This window comes from Gopherus flavomarginatus, chromosome 7, assembly GCF_025201925.1.
Source record: "Gopherus flavomarginatus isolate rGopFla2 chromosome 7, rGopFla2.mat.asm, whole genome shotgun sequence".
Taxonomy (NCBI): Eukaryota; Metazoa; Chordata; order Testudines; family Testudinidae; genus Gopherus; species Gopherus flavomarginatus.
Genome location: NC_066623.1, coordinates 50723068 through 50729784, shown reverse-complemented (window position 1 = coordinate 50729784; position 6717 = coordinate 50723068).

The window sequence follows — 6717 nt, the reverse complement described above, 5'->3', positions numbered from 1 at the left end:
CTCTGGGCTCCCCGCTGCTGAGGGCAGCCCAGAGCCCTATGAATCCCGGCCACGGCTGGGATTTAAAGGGCTCTGGGCTCCCTGCTGCTGCCGGCAGCCCAGAGCCCCTTGATTCCCGGCTGTGGCTGAGATTTGAAGGGCTCAGGACTCCCCGCAGCCGTGGGAAGCCCAGAGCCCTTTGAATCCCGGCCGCGGCTGGCAGGGCCGGCTTTAGGAAGTGCAGGGTCCAATTCGAACGTTTTCGGTGGGGCCCCGGCAGGGATGACTGAAAAAAAAATGTAAAAAAAAGCCTTTCATTTCTTAGCAACCGTTTCCCTATAAAAAGCTCTGCCACAGTATGTATTTTTTTTACCAATAGGGTTACCATACGTCCGTATTTTCCTCCTGGATGGCGATTTAAGTACCAAAAAGCCTGACACGTCCGGGAAAATACAGATGTATGTTAACCCTACCTAAATTTCTTTTTTAAAAAGATGGGTCTGAACTAGAAATGAGCTCTGCCACTCCATGAGGGTGTGCTAGGGTGCACATGTATGGGTCCCAGCTGCTCCCTGCCCACCTCATTGAAGCAGGTGTGCAGGGTTACTTCCCTGGGAACTGCAGGGCACCAATGGACATGGGGCTGGCTGGAGGTGGTGGGAGGAGGGGGCTGGAGGTAGGGTCTGTCTGCAGGCTGGGCAAGGGGTGTGGGGCAGGCTGGAGACAGGGGGTGTGGGATGGGCTGGCTGGCTTCAGGCAGGGCCACAGGAGGGGTGTGGCATGGGTTGGCAGGGCTGGAGACAAAGGAGTGCGGGACTGGCTGGCTTCAGGCAGGGGGGTGTGGCAGGGGTTGGCTGGAGACAGGGCAGGGGGTGCAGGGCTGGTGCGGGCAGGGCAGGCGGTGCAGCGGTGTCTTGCAGGAGACAGGGCAGGGGGTGCAGGGCTGGCTGGAGACAGGGGCTGGTGCAGGGCTGGAGGCAAGGCAGGGGGTGCGGGGCTGGCTGGAGACGGGCTAGCTGCAGACAGGAGCTGGTGCAGGCAGGGCAGGGGGTTCAGGGCTGGTGCGGGCAGGGGGTGCAGCAGGGGTTGGCTGCGGGCACCTGGTGTAAGACAGGGGGTACAGCCCACTCCTGTATGGTGAGTGCCCTCTCCTCCTCCCTCCCCCACCAGGGTAGCAGCAGCAGCCCGGGGCTCAGAGGCTATTTAAAGGGCCCAGGGCTGCCCTGCTTCTACCGCCCCAGCCCTTTAAATAGCTGAGGAAGCCCTGGGGAAGCGGTGTGGCTTTGGCGGCTATTTAAAGGACCGGGGCGGCAGAGGCTACCCCAGGGCTCTGGGGGGTATTTAAAGGGCCCAGGGGTCCCCTTCTTCTACCGTCCCAGCCCTTTAAATAGCCATGGGAACCCTGGGGAAGCGGTGGGGTTCCCGTGGCTATATAAAGGGCCAGGATGATAGAAGCAATGGAAGTCCTAGACTTTTTAAATAGCCCCCAGAGCCCCACAGCCCTACCCCAGGGCTCCAGCAGTGGGGCTCTGGTGACAATTTAAAGGGCCTGGGGCTCCAGCCCCTGCTGGGAGCCCCAGGCCTTTGAAATTGCCCCCTGGGGAAGCTGGGCCACCCCAGTACAGCGCACCAGCTTTTGCCAGTACACCGTACTGGGGCTTGGGTGTGGGGCCCTCTTAGGGGCGGGGCCCAGTTCAGGGGAATTGGTTGAATTGGCCTAAAGCCGACCCTGGTGGCTGGGATTTAAAGGGCTCTGGTTTCCCCGCTGCAGCGGGCAGTGCAGAGCCCTTTGAATCCTGGCCACGGCCGAGATTTAAAGAGCTCTGAGCTCTCCCGCACTGCGGGCAGCCCAGAGCCCTATGAATCCTGGCCATGGCTGAGATTTAAAGAGCTCTGAGCTCCCCGCCACTACGGGCAGCCCAGAGCCCTATGAATCCTGGCCGCAGCTGAGATTTAAAGAGCTCTGAGTTCCCTGCTGCTGCAGGCAGCCCAGAGCCCTTTGATTCCCAGCCGCGGGCCGCACAGTGAGCCTTCTGCAGCCTGCCGGCCGCATGTTGTGCAGGCCTGATGTAGGGTAAACTTGCTCTAATGCAGATGCAAAGTCTGCAGTAAGGGTGTACAAGGCCTATTAAGTCCCATTCAAGCCCTGTTTTTGAACCCCACAACAAATGATATAAGAGAAATCCCCAACCATTTCCAAAGTCTCCACTGGCCTGGTTCAGGGAGATTGAGGGGCAGGCTGGCATCACTGCTGACAACTTCATAGTTAGCTGGTTGGTGTCCCTGGTGAATCGAGCCATTGCCATTGCCGATCCCCAGCCTCAAGTGCAGGAGGGGCTTGTGGGCTCTGTTGTCTTCTAACTCTTATGCTTGCCGCAGCTTCTGGGTGCTTAAGTGTCCTGGATCAGAGCAGGGCTCCAAGTCAATTTCAAACCTCCGACTGAGAGAGCCAGAAAATGGCTTCTTCTCCATGTAGCTGAGAAAAACAACTCCCCCTCAGGTGATCTCTTGGGTCCCATGGTCCCGCCACCGAGCAACCCAGGGCCCAGTCTGTCCGTCACTGTTGTGTGTGCACTCTCCAGCAGGCAGGCAGGCTCAGTCGCTATGCTGTGCTTCTCCGTAGGGGAGGTGCATCTACAGTCCCACACTGGCAGGGGTTGCAAGTCACTTTAGGGTGGAATTAGGGACAAGGGTGTCATGGAAGGCAGCAGCTCTCGGGCCCTGGGGGAGCAGGGGAAGCTCTTGGAGCCTGGCCTGAGTTAGGGCTGGGTAAGAACTCGGCGCCTCTCACGCGGAAGAGATGGAGCCCTGAGTAGAGGGAAGGGTCTGAGCTCTATAGACCACAGAATCTCTGTCTAGGAAGGACTTTGGCTCAGAGTAGGTTTGTCTCAGCAGCACACAGCAGTTCAAGCAAAGCTAAAGCAAAAGTCTCACTGCTATTGTTATCTAGATCTGTTAACTGTGTTTAATTTGATTGGTCTGTTTTTCTGAACGCACTCCCATTACTTCAGCCTGACCAAGTAAACCTCTCTATTAATGTGTGATCCTTGCATGTGTCCTTCCTAGGGAAGCCCATAAAGTGTCGATCTCTAATAGTTGGTGTGCCTACAATGCTTGTCATGTGGTGCTCACAGCTACCAACCATATACTTTGTGTGTGATGGCTTATGCCCACCCTCGTTCACGCCTATCTGGGACAAAGGAGGGATGATAAGAGTCCGAGATTTTTTGAGGAAACAAAGTGGCTCATCGACATCATAAAACATGCTTAGTCTACTAAGGACCATTGCCAGCCAGAGTGATCTCAGTAGATGGTGTCATACCAGGTGTTGCGAGGTTCCCAGCTCAGGCACAATCCTGTCAATTGCTGGGGCTGCCCCAGGGGCGGCACCAGTTAGGGACAGGGCATGCATCCCTTGGCACAGCAGTGGAGAGCAAGGGAAGCTTTTGTCCATCCTGGCATCATGATACATGCAATGCTGCTTTTGAATATAATGAGCAACTAAAGAAAAGACAGGTCTTTGTGAGATTGTGCCATTTCCCACAAAGTCAAACCACTTTATGCTCAGACTGAGGCTCAAATAAGAACATCTGTGTTTTTCGACCTTTTTGATAAATGATCTTCACAAAGACACCTTGAAACCCACTTAGAAGCCCAAGCCTTTGAAGTTCCCGGTTTCATTCCTCTTCAACTATCTTGTCCCAGATTGATACAAAGTACAAGTGTGGGAATTGTGGGAATATTCTTATGAACAATAGGTGTGACTCAATTTACCCAATCATTTTGCATTGCTTCCCCCTGGATATGAAGGGGTTAATTTCTCCCTGGGGACAAGGGAGTGAGTTGGTTGTAGATCACATAAGCCTGCCTAGAACTGATTGGAATCAACACAGGTGAATGGAGGTCCCTGGAGAGTCAACAGAAGCCCCAACAACTGAACATTAACTTTCAATGGCTGGCTGCCAAGGAAGCTGAACATATGACCACAGCAGAGCTGCTTCTGGAGCCACAAGGGCCAAGTGTTAACTTAAGACACACTCTGTTTGCTGCTGCCCAGGACAGACTCACGACACAGAGGGGCTGACAGAGACTCCAGGAGGCCCTGGAAGAGTAGGGCAATTGCTTAGGCCAATACATACTTGGACTTAAACTTTTCTTTACCATTCTAATGTGGACTCTTCCTTGATGTTCTCCAGTTGACTAATAAATGCTTTCTTGGTTTTGGTAAAAGGTGGCCATGCAGATACTTACTAGCTATATTGCTGCCTGAAGGTGTAACATCTCTAACAAGTGTCTGAGCTCTTTTGGACTGACTAGAGAGCCAGGGTGAGAAACAAGAATGCTATATCCTAAAGTCCTTGTAAAAAGCTGTGGCTAGGGCCTAGTGAATAATAGGGATACTCCCACAGAGACTGTATAACAGCTGAGACATCGAATCCCCTGTAAACCCATGACTATAAACTAGGCTAGGCCTCAAGGATGAGGTAACATCCCTGTCAGAGACCTGATAAAAAAAAATCTGCCAGAAAGGGTCTTAAGCCAGGTCTACAGTAAAAAGTATACATCGGCATAGCTATATCTCTTAGGGTGTGAAAAATCCACCCCCCTGAGCAATGCAGCTATGCTGCTCTAAACCCTGATGTAGACACCACCTGTCAGGGAGAAGGACTAACCACAGTGATGGAAGAACCACTCCCAATGCTGTGGTGAGTGGCTACACTGAAGTTCTATAGCAGCCCAGCTATAACTATGCCACTGTAGTGGTTAAGTGTAGACAGCTGTCATAACCTTAGTCCCAGATTTGGACCTTAGCGTCCAAAATATGGGGGTTAGCATGAAAACCTCCAAGCTTAGTTACCAGCTTGGACCTGGTACCTGCTGCCACCACCCAAAAAATTAGAGTGTTTTGGGGCACTCTCATCCCCCTGAAAAACCTTCCCTGGGGACCCCAAGACCCAAATCCCTTGAGTCTCACAACCAAGGGAAATAATCCTTTTTCCCTTCCCCCCTCCAGGTGCTCCTGGAGAGATACACAGACACAAGCTCTGTGAATCCAAACAGAGTGACTCCCCCTCTCCGTTCCCAGTCCTGGAAACCAAAAGCACTTTTCTATTCCCCCAGAGGGAATGCAAAATCAGGCTAGCAATCCAACACACAGATCTCCCCCTGAATTCTTCCTCCCACCAATTCCCTGGTGAGTACAGACTCAATTTCCCTGAAATTTCCCAGTAAAGAAAACTTCAACAGGTCTTAAAAGAAAGCTTTATATAAAAAGAAAGAAAAATACATACAAATGGTCTCTCTGTATTAAGGTGTCACAATACAGGGTCAATTGCTTAAAAGAATATTGAATAAACAGCCTTATTCAAAAAGAATACAAATCAAAGCACTCCAGCACTTATATTTATGCAAATACCAAAGAAAAGAAACCATATAACTTACTATCTGATCTCTTGGTCCTTACACTTAGAAACAGAAGATTAGAAAGTAGAAACTACTTCTCCAAAGCTCAGAGAAAGCAGGCAGACAGACAAAAGACTCAGACACAAACTTCCCTCCACCCAGAGTTGAAAAAATCCGGTTTTCTGATTGGTCCTCTGGTCAGGTGCTTCAGGTGAAAGAGTCATTAACCCTTAGCTATCTGTTTATGACAACAGCCTTAGTCAGAAAAGAATTCAGGACAATGTGATAGAAAGTGTGTGTGCATGTCTGAGTGGGGAGTGCATGTCTGTAAGATGCCATGTTGAACCAGCTATTGTTGATGTTCCAGCTCTGTATCTCCTTTTCCTCAGAATTGGATGGTTAGTTAATCAGCTTTGTCAGTGCCAGTAGGTGCCAACTTTCTCCAGCACCGGTGGGTGCCCGTGCCCCCCCCTTTCCCTGCACCGACTCCACTCTTTCCCCATCCCCAAAGTCCCTGCCCTAACTCCACCCCCTCCCTGCCCCTATTGGATCCCTTCCCCAAATCCCCGCACTGGCCCTGCCTCTTCTCCCAGTGTGCCGCGTTCCCCCTCCCTCCCTGTCCCGCAAATCAGCTGTTTCGCGGTACAAGTTCGGGGAGGGAGGAGGGAGAAGCAGAACGTGGCGATGCACTTGTGGAGGAGGCAGAGGTGGACGTAAGCTGGAGCAGATGTGGTAGAGAGCTGTTGGGTGCTGAGCACCCACCAATTTTTTTCCATGGGTGCTCCAGCCCTGGAGCACCCACGGAATCAGTGCCTATGTCAGTGCCCATCTGTGGTAAGCACTATCTGGCAGGCAGAGGCTTGATCCAGATCCAAGAGTTTAATGTGAGTAGGCCATGGGGAAACAACAAGCGGAGATGCCAGAATGAGTGACTTTCCCTATATTGTTACATAGGTTCATCCATCTAGATACACACATAGCAGCAGTGGCCAGGAGCACTCTTCTATCTGTGACTGTCCTGGAGGTTGAGACCATAAGTGTTACATGCAAACCTTGCCACACACTTCTTCCTCCAGAACTGGTTACTGCCATGAACTTTTCATGGGGATTGCACTTGAAGACCACTCATACTTCACCTCTTCCAGAACAGTCCATTTAGTGGAACTTCTCACAGGCCACAGATTATTATTGATGTACACTTGGAAATCAAGGTGTTCACAGCTCAAAACAGAGCTCCTCTTTGGGCGGCTGGCTGCCTCAGAGTGTGAGTCTGAGGACCTGGAGCTGATGGGGTGCCGTTCTCAGGCAGGTTCCCTCCGTGTTAGAACACAAGGC